Source organism: Ranitomeya variabilis, chromosome 8 (assembly GCF_051348905.1).
Source record: "Ranitomeya variabilis isolate aRanVar5 chromosome 8, aRanVar5.hap1, whole genome shotgun sequence".
Lineage (NCBI taxonomy): Eukaryota > Metazoa > Chordata > Amphibia > Anura > Dendrobatidae > Ranitomeya > Ranitomeya variabilis.
Window position 1 is genome coordinate 175,120,402 of NC_135239.1, and position 15,306 is coordinate 175,135,707.

General features: G+C 53.1%; 1 protein-coding gene and 1 long non-coding RNA gene across 19 annotated transcripts in view; one reads left to right on the forward strand and one right to left on the reverse strand.

The window, feature by feature from the left end:
• IQSEC1 (IQ motif and Sec7 domain ArfGEF 1) overlaps positions 1 to 15,306 on the forward strand; it is a 746,975-nt gene that overhangs the window by 523,963 nt on the left and 207,706 nt on the right. The window lies entirely within an intron of this gene.
• Positions 1,866 to 11,011, reverse strand: LOC143788676 (uncharacterized). The gene is made up of 2 exons (XR_013218704.1): positions 10,896 to 11,011; positions 1,866 to 3,083 (listed from the first exon to the last, which is right to left on the reverse strand). It is a non-coding gene; the product is annotated as an uncharacterized LOC143788676 (long non-coding RNA).

The following is a 15,306-nucleotide window of genomic DNA, read 5'->3' on the forward strand; positions in this document are numbered from 1 at the left end:
CACAACACAACTGATGGTCCCAACCCCATTTATAAGGCGAGAAATCCCACTTATTAAACCTGACAGGGCACACATGTGAAGTGAAAACCATTCCCAGTGACTACCTCTTGCAGCTCATCAAGAGAATGCCAAGAGTGTGAAAAGCAGTCATCAAAGAAAAAGGTGGCTACTTTGAAAAACCTAGAATATAAGACATAACAAAAAAGTGTGAAACTGAAATTAAGTATATAATTCCACATGTGTTAATTCATAGTTTTGATGCCTTCAGTGTGAATATACAATTTTCAGTCATGAAATACAGAAAAATCTTTAAATGAGGTGTGTCCAAACTTTTGGTCTGTAGTGTATCTCTTTAGATTTTATATACACCTATACTGTGTGTATATGTCTATTCTATTGTAACCTGTCAGTGTGATTTTACTGTACACTGCACCTGAATTGTCGGCCTTTCAAAGGACACCGTTGCGTATTTCTCGCAAGTCACACTGATGGCCCGTGTGGTGCGAGTTTTTCTTGCACAAATAGACTTTCATTGGCGAGTCTCGGCTGATATACGGTGCAAATCACAGCATACTGCAATTTCACTCGCACATATACGGCTGTGAAAAAAAAAGTGATGGGAGATTAACATTGGTTCGAGTGCTATGCGATTTTTTTCTCGCATAGCACTCGGCCGTATTCCTCTCTAGTGTGACTCCGGCCTTAAAGGGAAAATCATTAAAAATTTATATTTTTTAAAATTTGTAAAATTTCTGATTTTTTACAAAATAAATCAAAACATATCAACTCAAGTTTACCATTATCATAAAGCCTAATATAACACGAAAAAAAAAAATTATCTCAAAATCAATGGGATGTTGAAGCATTCCAGAGTTATTACTATATAAAGTGACACTGGTCAGATTTTAAAAAATTGGCCCCGCCACAAAGGGGCTAAGAGCTTGTACATGTGAACATTGTTTCAAAGGTGGCTTACCTGTCTCAGGCAGGTTTCACACCAGCGTTCGGCAGCCTTCTTCCTCCGTTAAGCCCCGCCCACTGCTGCGCCTCTTCCTTCAGCTCCGCCTAAGTCTGCATGCATCCCCCATCTAACATTGGGTACGCAGGCATGCCTCATTTTGAAGATGCGCTGAACTGCATTGAACGCAACATGTTGCATTTTATTGCAGTCGGCGCAGCGTTGAAACAACACATGTGGAGGCATCCGCTTGGCCTGCGTACCCAATATTAAAGATAGGGTATGCAGGACGCATGCAGACGTAGGCGGAACTGAATGAAGAGTTGTGGCAGTGAGCAGGGCTAAGGCTACTTTCACACTAGTCAGTCGGTACGGGCAGTCGCAAACCGTCGGCCCGACGGACAGTGTGTTTTATGTAGAACAACGTGGGCAGCGGAGGCAGTTTTACAACGCATCCGGGGCCTATTGTGAGTTCCGGGGAGGAGGGGGCGGAGTTTCGGCCACGCATGCGCGGTCGAAAATGGCGGACTCGACGCACAAAAAAGTTACATGGAACTTTTTTTGTGCCGACGGTCCGCCAAAACACGACGCATCTGTCGCATGATGGATGCGACGTGTGGCAATCCGTCCCAATGTGTTGCTAATGAAAGTCTATGGAGAAAAAACGCATCATGCAGGCAACTTTGCAGGATGCGTTTTTTCTCCAAAATGACGCATTGAGACGTACAGCAAGCGACGTTAGTGTGAAAGTAGCCTTAACGGAGGAAGAAGGCTGCCATCCGCAGCCCTGCCGAACGCTGGTGTGAAACCAGCCTAAGGCTGTTATTATAGCACCTTACATGTGTTACACAGATACATCATGAGCTTGTCCTGCCCTACGCATGAAATGAAAGGCTAAAATACAATGTGGAGACTTCATCAGAGCAATGTTTTATTTACATTCAGAACTGGTTTAAGAGGAACAAATGACCATTTCCCACAGAAATCTCAGACTTTTACTTATAGAAATACTGGATAAATATCATTTTACCATTAGATATAGAAACATTTCCAATTTTATAAGACTGCATTTTTTTGCATTGAATAACTTTATGCCTTTGCTTGTTTCATTTTATGCATTTCTAAAGTATTGTAAAACTGTAGTATGCTGTTGGTGCATGCGGGTTGGACTGTCGGTTTGGTATGTGGCTCTGTTCCCCCCAGGCCTGCCTCCGATGTCTGAGGTTTCGGTGTCCCAGACCAGAGATCGTAATACCGGCCTTGAATTGTGAAGGACACGGCAGCCGACCCTGAGAAACATCCAAGGTGGGAACGCCCCATCATGTCGAAGAGAGTCTGCTAGATCCAGGCCTAGCAGACCAGTGCTGGTGGGTTCATGGATGCCAGGAGGGGGTTGGCCTAAAGGAAGGTCTCATCTTTTCCTGGCGGGTCGGAGAGTTGTCCCGTCGGTTTTTTGGACAGAACATTTCCAAAACAAACAAAATTGAACAGCAGATGTCTTGGGAGGCAGACTTTAGTCCTCTGTTGCAGAAGCGAAGTACTCTTAAACTGATAGGTGCAGAGTAGGACACACTAGAAAGTTGGTGTGCATGATTGTTCAGGGCACTGGCGGTGTGGACCGGCCACCAGAGAAGGCCTAGACCGAAGCCTGGATATTTTAAGAGCAGGGTCACAGGAGCCTCTGGAAAACATGGAGGCTGCATGAATAGGAAGGTTTCCCCAGAAGATGTCCATATTGCTCAGGGGCAAACTAGGGCATACTTGTCCTGTCCTTTCCATTTTTTTTTTTTTTTTTAAAGTAGCCCCCTCACTGCCTGGTAGGATATACCTGTCCTGAAGGTCACACATCATTCTTCACAGACAGATGATGAAGATGGGCATGGAATAACCTGGACGCAGACCTTTCGGCGGCTGGCACATAACGGATTAGTCTTCCCTCCCTACTCCATCTGGCTCTGGGGGGGCCAGAGGGTAGGGGGATTCGTGGCGTGGACCGTCCTCTGGGGAACCACAAACACTCTTGATGTGTTAGGGCCTTGCCTCGTACACCACAGATGATATGGTAGTGACAATTCTAGGTGGGAGATTAGAGTGACAATTCCACTGTCGCCCTCAAAAGCCGTATCTGAAAAAAAAAAAAAAAAAAAAAGAAAAAAAAAGAAAAAGGAAAATCGTTAATAAAAAAAAAAACCCAAAACCTAAGTCAGAACTGAGCTGGGTGGTCCAGACCCATGTCTGCCTCCTACTGACATTAAGCTAAAAAGGATTAGCTTCGTGCCAGTTGGTGGTGTGGCCTACTCTACAGGGAAATACCTTTTTTTTTTGCATAGCATAAGCAGCATACACTCATATTTTTTTTGTGTACCCCAATGAAGCATTAGCCCCCCCCCCCCACATCAACCAGATGGCCACACAGCATAACCTCGCTCCCCCAGTCAGGAACATCCACCTCACATTAACCAGCGGACCCCACAGGATAAATCCAAAGCCCACTAGACATTCCCTCCCCTCAAGCGTAAATCCAAATATGGCGCCCCCTGCCCCAACCATAAATCCCATCAGACACCCCCTCCAATCGAACGCCACCCCAGCTTAAACTCTCATCGGACGTCCAACCCCCACAAACCCCCATCGGACGTCCAACACCCATCGGACGTCCAACCCCCACAAACCACCATCGGACGTCCAACCCCCACCGGACGCGGAACCCCCCACCCAGCAAACCCCCAGATGCAGACCCCCCACCCCGCACAAACCCCCATCACACGTGGACTCCCCCTCCCGAGCACAAACCCCCATCGGACGTGGACCCCCCCACCCAGCACACACCCCCTTCGGACGTCCAACCCCCACAAACCCCCATCGGGCATCCAACACCCATCGGACGTGGACCCCCCCACCCAGCACACACCCCCTTCGATGTCCACCCCCCACCCAGCTTAAACCCTCTTCAGCCCCCCCCCAAACCCAACCCATAAGCAGGTCGCCCCCAATAAAAGGGATCCCCCAGTAAGCAGCAGGTCACCCCCCAATAAAAGGGTTCCATCTGTAAGCAGCAGGTCATCCCCAAATCCCACCACGGGATCCCCCCAATAGCCAGCAGCAGGTCGCCTCCCCACATTCAACGACAAGCAGGTCGCCTCCCCACATTCAACGACAAGCAGGTCGCCTCCCCACATTCAACGACAAGCAGGTCGCCTCCCCACATTCAACGACAAGCAGGTCGCCTCCCCACATTCAACGACAAGCAGGTCGCCTCCCCACATTCAACGACAAGCAGGTCGCCTCCCCACATTCAACGACAAGCAGGTCGCCTCCCCACATTCAACGACAAGCAGGTCGCCTCCCCACATTCAACGACAAGCAGGTCGCCTCCCCACATTCAACGACAAGCAGGTCGCCTCCCCACATTCAACGACAAGCAGGTCGCCTCCCCACATTCAACGACAAGCAGGTCGCCTCCCCACATTCAACGACAAGCAGGTCGCCTCCCCACATTCAACGACAAGCAGGTCGCCTCCCCACATTCAACGACAAGCAGGTCGCCTCCCCACATTCAACGACAAGCAGGTCGCCTCCCCACATTCAACGACAAGCAGGTCGCCTCCCCACATTCAACGACAAGCAGGTCGCCTCCCCACATTCAACGACAAGCAGGTCGCCTCCCCACATTCAACGACAAGCAGGTCGCCTCCCCACATTCAATGACAAGCAGGTCGCCTCCCCACATTCAATGACAAGCAGGTCACCTCCCCACATTCAACAACAAGCAGGTCGCCCTCAAATCTCACCACAGGGGTCCCCCAAATAGCCTGCAGCAGGTCACCCCTCACATGCAGGTCACCCCCGCATCCCACCACAGGGGTCCCCCAATAGCTTGCAGCAGGTCTCCCCCCACATCCACCACAAGGGTCCCCCCCAATAGACAGCAGGTCACGCCCTCCCAAAACCCGACCACAAGCATGTCGCCGTCATACCCCATCACCAGGGTCTCCCCAATAGCCAGCAGCAGGTCGCCCCCACTAAAAGGGGTCCACCCCGTAAGCAGCACGTCACCTCCAAACCCCACCACAGGGGCCCATCAATAGCCATCAGCAGGTCACCCCTCCACAAGCAGGTCGCCCCCACTAAAAGGGGTCCCGCAACAAGCAGGTCGCCTCCCCAAACCCAACCATAAGCAGGTCACCCTCACTAAAAGGTGCAGGTCGCCCCCAAATCACACCACAGGGGTCACCCCAATAGCCAGCAGCAGGTCTCTCACCCCAAACAAGTCTCCCCATAAGCAGGTCACCCCTAAATCCCACCACAGGGGTCCCCCCAATTGCCAGCAGCAGGTCCCCCCCCCCACAAGCAGGTCACCCCCCCACTAAAATGGGTCACCCCCAATTGCATGCAGCAGGTCGCCCCCCCCCCCCCACAAGCAGGTCAGGGGTCCCCCAATAGCCTGCAGCCCCCCTCACAAAAGCAGGTTGCCTACCACAGAAGTCCACCACAACAGCCAGCAGCAGTCCCCCCCCACAAAATCCCACAATAGCAAGCAGCAGCAGGTCCCCCCAAAAGCCCACCACAGGGGTCCCCCACAATAGCCAGCAGCAGCGGAGCCTCCCAAAATCCCACCGCAGGAGTCCCCCACAATAGCCAGCAGCAGCAGAGCCCCCCAAAATCCCACCGCAGGGGTCCCCCACAATAGCCAGCAGCAGCGGAGCCCCCCAAAATCCCACAGCAGGGATCCCCCACAATAGCCAGCAGCAGCGGAGCCCCCCAAAACCACACAGCAGCGGTCCCCCACAATAGCCAGCAGCAGCGGAGCCTCCCAAAATCCCACCGCAGGAGTCCCCCACAATAGCCAGCAGCAGCAGAGCCCCCCAAAATCCCACCGCAGGGGTCCCCCACAATAGCCAGCAGCAGCGGAGCCCCCCAAAATCCCACAGCAGGGATCCCCCACAATAGCCAGCAGCAGCGGAGCCCACCAAAATCCCACCACAGGGGTCCCCCACAATAGCCATCAGCAGCGGAGCCCACTAAAACCCCACCACAGGGGTCCCCCACAATAGCCAGCAGCAGCGGAGCCCACCAAAACCCCACCACAGGGGTCCCCCACAATAGCCAGCAGCAGCGGAGCCCCCCAAAATCCCACAGCAGGGATCCCCCACAATAGCCAGCAGCAGCGGAGCCCACCAAAATCCCACCACAGGGGTCCCCCACAATAGCCATCAGCAGCGGAGCCCACTAAAACCCCACCACAGGGGTCCCCCACAATAGCCAGCAGCAGCGGAGCCCACCAAAACCCCACCACAGGGGTCCCCCACAATAGCCAGCAGCAGCGGAGCCCACCAAAACCCCACCACAGGGGTCCCCCACAATAGCCAGCAGCAGCGGAGCCCACCAAAACCACACCACAGGGGTCCCCCACAATAGCCAGCAGCAGCGGAGCCCACCAAAATCCCACCACAGGGGTCCCCCACAATAGCCAGCATCAGCGGAGCCCACCAAAACTGCAGCGGTCCCCCACAATAGCCAGCAGCAGCGGAGCCCCCCAAAACCACACAGCAGCGGTCCCCCACAATAGCCAGCAGCAGCGGAGCCCACCAAAACCCCACCACAGGGGTCCCCCACAATAGCCAGCAGCAGCGGAGCCCACCAAAACCCCACCACAGGGGTCCTCCACAATAGCCAGCAGCAGCGGAGCCCACCAAAACCCTACCACAGGGGTCCCCCACAATAGCCAGCAGCGGAACCCCCCAAAACCACACCACAGGGGTCCCCCACAATAGCCAGCAGCAGCGGAGCCCACCAAAATCCCACCGCAGGGGTCCCTCCACAATAGCCAGCAGCAGCGGAGCCCACCAAAACCCCACCACAGGGGTCCCCCCAAAATAGCCAGCAGCAGCGGAGCCCACCAAAACCCCACCACAGGGGTCCCCCCACAATAGCCAGCAGCAGCGGAGCCCCCCAAAACCACACCGCAGCAGTCCCCCACAATAGCCAACAGCAGCAGAGCCCACCAAAATCCCACCGCAGGGGTCCCCCACAATAGCCAGCAGCAGCGGAGCCCACCAAAATCCCACCACAGGGGTCCCCCACAATAGCCAGCATCAGCGGAGCCCACCAAAACTGCAGCGGTCCCCCACAATAGCCAGCAGCAGCGGAGCCCCCCAAAACCACACCGCAGCGGTCCCCCACAATAGCCAGCAGCAGCGGAGCCCCCCATAACCACACCGCAGCGGTCCCCCACAATAGCCAGCAGCAGCGGAGCCCCCCAAAACCACACCGCAGCGGTCCCCCACAATAGCCAGCAGCAGCGGAGCCCCCAAAATGCCACCGCAGGGGTCCCCCACAATAGCCAGCAGCAGCGGAGCCCCCCAAAATCCCACAGCAGGGATCCCCCACAATAGCCAGCAGCAGCGGAGCCCACCAAAATCCCACCACAGGGGTCCCCCACAATAGCCAGCAGCAGCGGAGCCCACCAAAACCCCACCACAGGGGTCCCCCCACAATAGCCAGCAGCAGCGGAGCCCCCCAAAACCACACCGCAGCGGTCCCCCACAATAGCCAGCAGCAGCAGAGCCCACCAAAATCCCACCGCAGGGGTCCCCCACAATAGCCAGCAGCAGCGGAGCCCACCAAAACCCCACCACAGGGGTCCCCCCACAATAGCCAGCAGCAGCGGAGCCCCCAAAACCACACCGCAGCGGTCCCCCACAATAGCCAGCAGCAGCAGAGCCCACCAAAATCCCACCGCAGGGGTCCCCCACAATAGCCAGCAGCAGCGGAGCCCACCAAAATCCCACCACAGGTGTCCCCCACAATAGCCAGCAGCAGCGGAGCCCACCAAAACTGCAGCGGTCCCCCACAATAGCCAGCAGCAGCGGAGCCCCCCAAAACCACACAGCAGCGGTCCCCCACAATAGCCAGCAGCAGCGGAGCCCCCCAAAATCCCACCGCAGGGGTCCCCCACAATAGCCAGCAGCAGCGGAGCCCACCAAAATCCCACCACAGGGGTCCCCCACAATAGCCAGCAGCAGCGGAGCCCACCAAAACCCCACCACAGGGGTCCCCCCACAATAGCCAGCAGCAGCGGAGCCCCCCAAAACCACACCGCAGCGGTCCCCCACAATAGCCAGCAGCAGCAGAGCCCACCAAAATCCCACCGCAGGGGTCCCCCACAATAGCCAGCAGCAGCGGAGCCCACCAAAACTCCACCACAGGGGTCCCCCCACAATAGCCAGCAGCAGCGGAGCCCCCCAAAACCACACCGCAGCGGTCCCCCACAATAGCCAGCAGCAGCAGAGCCCACCAAAATCCCATCGCAGGGGTCCCCCACAATAGCCAGCAGCAGCGGAGCCCACCAAAATCCCACCACAGGGGTCCCCCACAATAGCCAGCATCAGCGGAGCCCACCAAAACTGCAGCGGTCCCCCACAATAGCCAGCAGCAGCGGAGCCCCCCAAAACCACACAGCAGCGGTCCCCCACAATAGCCAGCAGCAGCGGAGCCCCCCAAAATCCCACCACAGGGGTCCCCCACAATAGCCAGCAGCAGCGGAGCCCACCAAAATCCCACCGCAGGGGTCCCCCACAATAGCCAGCAGCAGCGGAGCCCACCAAAATCCCACCACAGGGGTCCCCCACAATAGCCAGCAGCAGCGGAGCCCACCAAAACCCCACCACAGGGGTCCCCACAATAGCCAGCAGCAGCGGAGCCCCCCAAAACCACACCGCAGCGGTCCCCCACAATAGCCAGCAGCAGTGGAGCCCCCCAAAATGCCACTGCAGGGGTCCCCCACAATAGCCAGCAGCAGCGGAGCCCCCCAAAATCCCACAGCAGGGATCCCCCACAATAGCCAGCAGCAGCGGAGCCCACCAAAACCCCACCACAGGGGTCCCCCCACAATAGCCAGCAGCAGCGGAGCCCCCCAAAACCACACCGCAGCAGTCCCCCACAATAGCCAACAGCAGCAGAGCCCACCAAAATCCCACCGCAGGGGTCCCCCACAATAGCCAGCATCAGCGGAGCCCACCAAAACTGCAGCGGTCCCCCACAATAGCCAGCAGCAGCGGAGCCCCCCAAAACCACACCGCAGCGGTCCCCCACAATAGCCAGCAGCAGCGTAGCCCCCCAAAACCACACCGCAGCGGTCCCCCACAATAGCCAGCAGCAGCGGAGCCCACCAAAATCCCACCACAGGGGTCCCCCACAATAGCCAGCAGCAGCGGAGCCCACCAAAACCCCACCACAGGGGTCCCCCCACAATAGCCAGCAGCAGCGGAGCCCCCCAAAACCACACCGCAGCGGTCCCCCACAGTAGCCAGCAGCAGCAGAGCCCACCAAAATCCCACCGCAGGGGTCCCCCACAATAGCCAACAGCAGCGGAGCCCACCAAAATCCCACCACAGGGGTCCCCCACAATAGCCAGCATCAGCGGAGCCCCCCAAAACCACACCACAGCGGTCCCCCACAATAGCCAGCAGCAGCGGAGCCCCCCAAAATCCCACCGCAGGGATCCCCCACAATAGCCAGCAGCAGAGCCCCCCAAAATCCCACCACAGGGGTCCCCCACAATAGCCAGCAGCAGCAGAGCCCCCCAAAATCCCACCACAGGGGTCCCCCACAATAGCCAGCAGCAGCGGAGCCCCCCAAAATCCCACCGCAGGGATCCCCCACAATAGCCAGCAGCAGCAGAGCCCCCCAAAATCCCACCGCAGGGAACCCCCACAATAGCCAGCAGCAGCGGAGCCCCCCAAAACCACACCGCAGCGGTCCCCCACAATAGCCAGCAGCAGTGGAGCCCCCCAAAATGCCACTGCAGGGGTCCCCCACAATAGCCAGCAGCAGCGGAGCCCCCCAAAATCCCACAGCAGGGATCCCCCACAATAGCCAGCAGCAGCGGAGCCCACCAAAACCCCACCACAGGGGTCCCCCCACAATAGCCAGCAGCAGCGGAGCCCCCCAAAACCACACCGCAGCAGTCCCCCACAATAGCCAACAGCAGCAGAGCCCACCAAAATCCCACCGCAGGGGTCCCCCACAATAGCCAGCATCAGCGGAGCCCACCAAAACTGCAGCGGTCCCCCACAATAGCCAGCAGCAGCGGAGCCCCCCAAAACCACACCGCAGCGGTCCCCCACAATAGCCAGCAGCAGCGTAGCCCCCCAAAACCACACCGCAGCGGTCCCCCACAATAGCCAGCAGCAGCGGAGCCCACCAAAATCCCACCACAGGGGTCCCCCACAATAGCCAGCAGCAGCGGAGCCCACCAAAACCCCACCACAGGGGTCCCCCCACAATAGCCAGCAGCAGCGGAGCCCCCCAAAACCACACCGCAGCGGTCCCCCACAGTAGCCAGCAGCAGCAGAGCCCACCAAAATCCCACCGCAGGGGTCCCCCACAATAGCCAACAGCAGCGGAGCCCACCAAAATCCCACCACAGGGGTCCCCCACAATAGCCAGCATCAGCGGAGCCCCCCAAAACCACACCACAGCGGTCCCCCACAATAGCCAGCAGCAGCGGAGCCCCCCAAAATCCCACCGCAGGGATCCCCCACAATAGCCAGCAGCAGAGCCCCCCAAAATCCCACCACAGGGGTCCCCCACAATAGCCAGCAGCAGCAGAGCCCCCCAAAATCCCACCACAGGGGTCCCCCACAATAGCCAGCAGCAGCGGAGCCCCCCAAAATCCCACCGCAGGGATCCCCCACAATAGCCAGCAGCAGCAGAGCCCCCCAAAATCCCACCGCAGGGAACCCCCACAATAGCCAGCAGCAGCGGAGCCCCCCAAAACCACACCACAGGGGTCCCCCACAATAGCCAGCAACACCCCCCAAAATCCCACCACGGGTCACTCCCCACACAGACAAGTAGGTCGACCACCACAGGGCCTCCCCCCAATAGCGAATAGCGAGCGGCAAGTAGCATTTTTCACCCTGAAACCACTGACCTCCATGGCGTCCACAAGCTGTCATGCTGCTTTCCTTTGCCGCCTTGGAGAACACGCCCCCTCCCGATATGACACGCCCCCGGAAATGACGTCACACCTGGAAGGAGCCCATACACTCTAGGTTGAGCCTAGAGTGTATGGGCTCCTTCCAGGTCCTGACTGCAGCCCATACACTCTAGCCGGCTCACTACTGAAGATGCTAGAGTGTATGGGCTCCTTCCAGGTGCCTGACTGCAGCCCATACACTCTAGCCGGCTCACTACTGAAGATGCTAGAGTGTATGGGCTCCTTCCAGGTGCCTGACTGCAGCCCATACACTCTAGCCGGCTCACTACTGAAGATGCTAGAGTGTATGGGCTCCTTCCAGGTGCCTGACTGCAGCCCATACACTCTAGCCGGCTCATTACTGAAGATGCTAGAGTTTTATGGGCTCCTTCCTGGTATATATTATTGTAGATACAGACTGTACAGACTCCTTTCTGGCATATATTATTGTAGATACAGACTGTACGGGCTCCTGTCAGGTATATATTATTGTAGATACTGACTGTACGGGCTCCTGTCAGGTATATATTATTGTAGATATAGACTGTATGGGCTCCTGTCAGGTATATATTATTGTAGATATAGACTGTATGGGCTCCTGTCAGGTATATATTATTGTAGATATAGACTGTACGGGCTCCTGTCAGGCATATATTATTGTAGATATAGACTGTACGGGCTCCTGTCAGGTATATATTATTGTAGATATAGATTGTACGGGCTCCTGTCAGGTATATATTATTGTAGATACAGACTGTATGGGCTCCTGTCAGGTATATATTATTGTAGATATAGACTGTATGGGCTCCTTCCTGGTTCCCTGACTGCAGCCCATACACTCTAGCCGGCTCACTACTGAAGATGCTAGAGTGTATGGGCTCCTTCCTGGTATATATTATTGTAGATATAGACTGTACAGACTCCTTTCAGGCATATATTATTGTAGATATAGACTGTACGGGCTCCTGTCAGGTATATATTACTGTAGATATACTGTAGACTGTACGGGCTCCTGTCAGGTATATATAAGTGATGATATCAGAATGTATGGGCTCCTATCAGGTATATATATATCATTGACGGTATCAGAATGTGTGGGCTCCTGTCAGGTGTGTATTAGTGATAATATCAGAATGTATGGGCCTCTGTGAGGTATATATTACAGTAGTGATGATATCAGAATGTGTGGGCTCCTGTCAGATATATATTAGTGATGGTATCAGAATGTATGGGCTCCTGTCAGGTATATATTAGTGATGATATCAGAATGTATGGGCTCCTGTCAGGTATATATTAGTGATGGTATCAGAATGCATGGGCTCCTGTCAGGTATATATTAGTGATGATATCAGAATGTATGGGCTCCTGTCAGGTATATATTAGTGATGATATCAGAATGTATGGGCTCCTGTCAGGTATATATATTAGTGATGGTATCAGAATGCATGGGCTCCTGTCAGGTATATATTAGTGATGATATCAGAATGTATGGGCTCCTGTCAGGTATATATTAGTGATAATATCAGAATGTATGGGCTCCTGTCAGGTATATATTAGTGATAATATCAGAATGTACGGGCTCCTGTCAGGTATATATTAGTGATGATATCAGAATGTATGGGCTCCTGTCAGGTATATATTAGTGATGATATCAGAATGCATGGGCTCCTGTCAGGTATATATTAGTGATGATATCAGAATGTATGGGCTCCTGTCAGGTATATATTAGTGATAATATCAGAATGTACGGGCTCCTGTCAGGTATATATTAGTGATGATATCAGAATGTATGGGCTCCTGTCAGGTATATATATTAGTGATAATATCAGAATGTATGGGCCTCTGTGAGGTATATATTACAGTAGTGATGATATCAGAATGTGTGGGCTCCTGTCAGGTATATATTACTGATGATATCAGAATGTATGGGCCCCTGTCAGGTATATATTAGTGATGATATCAGAATGCATGGGCCCCTGTCAGGTATATATTAGTGATGATATCAGAATGTATGGGCTCCTGTCAGGTATATATTAGTGATGGTATCAGAATGTGTGGGCTCCTGTCAGGTATATATTACTGATGATATCAGAATGTATGGGCCCCTGTCAGGTATATATTAGTGATGATATCAGAATGTATGGGCTCCTGTCAGGTATATATTAGTGATGGTATCAGAATGTATGGGCTCCTGTCAGGTATATATTACTGATGATATCAGAATGTATGGGCCTCTGTCAGGTATATATTAGTGATGATATCAGAATGTATGGGCTCCTGTCAGGTATATATTACTGTAGATACAGAATGTATGGGCCCTGTCAGGTATATATTAGTGATGGTATCAGAATGTATGGGCCCTGTCAGGTATATATTAGTGATATCAGAATGTATGGGCCCTGTCAGGTATATATAAGTGATGATATCAGAATGTATGGGCCCCTGTCAGGTATATATTATTGTAGATATAGACTGTATGGGCCCCTGTCAGGTATATATTACTGATAATATCAGAATGTATGGGCTCCTGTCAGGTATATATTATTGTAGATATAGACTGTATGGGCCCCTGTCAGGTATATATGCTGCGATTGTTCTCGTATGCTGATTTGGCATGAAAAAATAATCACAGATGTGATCTGCCCCATAGATTAACACTGGTCCGAGTGCCATGCGATGCTTTCTCACATAGCGCTCGTCCATATTCTACGCTAGTGTGACCCCGGTCTTAAACTTATGAAGCGACACAGACCACCTGCAGTTCAGCCACCATCAATATTTAAATTACAAGTTTTTCACCATCCAAAAAAATGCTAATTTTAACCTAGTTCCATAGGTTTCTTAAAGGGAACCTGTCACCAGGTTTTCCCCATATATAGTACCACCAGCACCTATATGGCCTTATACACACCCTTCTAGAGTGCTGTACCGTATATACTCGCGTATAAGCCGAAATTTTTGGGGGCAGAAAGAGACCCTCTCGGCTTATACTCGAGTCATTGTCGGCGGGGAAGCGGCGGCTGTCACATACTCACCTGCTCCTGGCGCGGTCCCTGCATGTCCCATGGTCTCCGGGCAGCTCTTCCTGTGTTCAGCGGTCACGTGGTTCTGCTCATTAATGAATATGGACGCATAATGGTTAAGGCTATGTGCGCACGTTGCAGATTTGCTTGAGGAAATGTCTGCACGGTTAGTGCGTCTCTTAGCAGAAAACGCAGTGGAAATTCTGTACTTTTTTATGCGGATTTGATGCGTTTCTGTAAATCGTGAGCGCTAAATAAAGATATATTAAAAAAAATAAATAAATAAAGGAATTTGATGCATTTCCTTATTCAAACTCTTCACGAGATACCCTCATTAATATTAACTAAAGACACACACACACCCATGTAGGAGCATTAACATAATTAACCTACATATGCTGTAAAAAAAAACAACTAAGAAACCTGCGTGAAATGCAAAATGTTTATTTTTCAAAAAATAAAGCCTGCATGGGCTCCCGCATAATTTTCATAACCAGCAGTGGGAAAGCTGACAGCTGATGTTACTATTCTGGAAAGGAAACAATAACCATAAAGGTTCCCAGGCTATTAATATCAGCTCACAGCTGTTTGCTTAGCCTTTACTGGCTATTTTACAGGGGAACACAAAATATTGACATAAAATCCAACCAGCAAATGCTAGGCAGACAGCTGTAGGCTGATATTTATAGCCTGTGAAGAGGCCATGGATATTGGCAGCCCCACAGGCTAAAAACCATCAGCTCTCAGCCGTCGCAGAAATGGCGCATCTTATAGATGTGCCAATTCTGGCACTTAGCCTCGCTCTTCCCACTTGCCCTGTAGCAGAGGGGTTCATAATTGTGCGGTTGATGTCACCTTTTTATTGTCAAGTAACATCAAGCCCACAGGTTAGTAATGGAGAGGCATCTATCAGACATCTCTCCATTACTAAGCTGGCCTAATGTCACCTTACAATACAAAGGTGAAATTAACCCCTTATTACCCCATATGCCACCGCTACAGGGCAGTGAGAAGACAGAGGCTGAGTGCCAGAATTGGCGCATCTTACAGATGCACCTTTTCTGGGGTGGCAATAACCATGGTCCCTCTCTAGGCTATAATATCTGTCCTCAGTCACTGGCTTTCCCTCTGTGGCACAGAAAATTGTGCGGGAGCAGTTTTTTCAGTGAAAACATTATTAAATACATACAGGCCCCAAATTTTACACACACACACACACACACACACACACACACACACACACACACACTACTAACCGTATTAGTCACTGACCTATATAAGTCTAACTGTTCTGCAATGGTTTACTGTATGTAAACCATGTCTCCTATCCTGTCAGCCTCTGC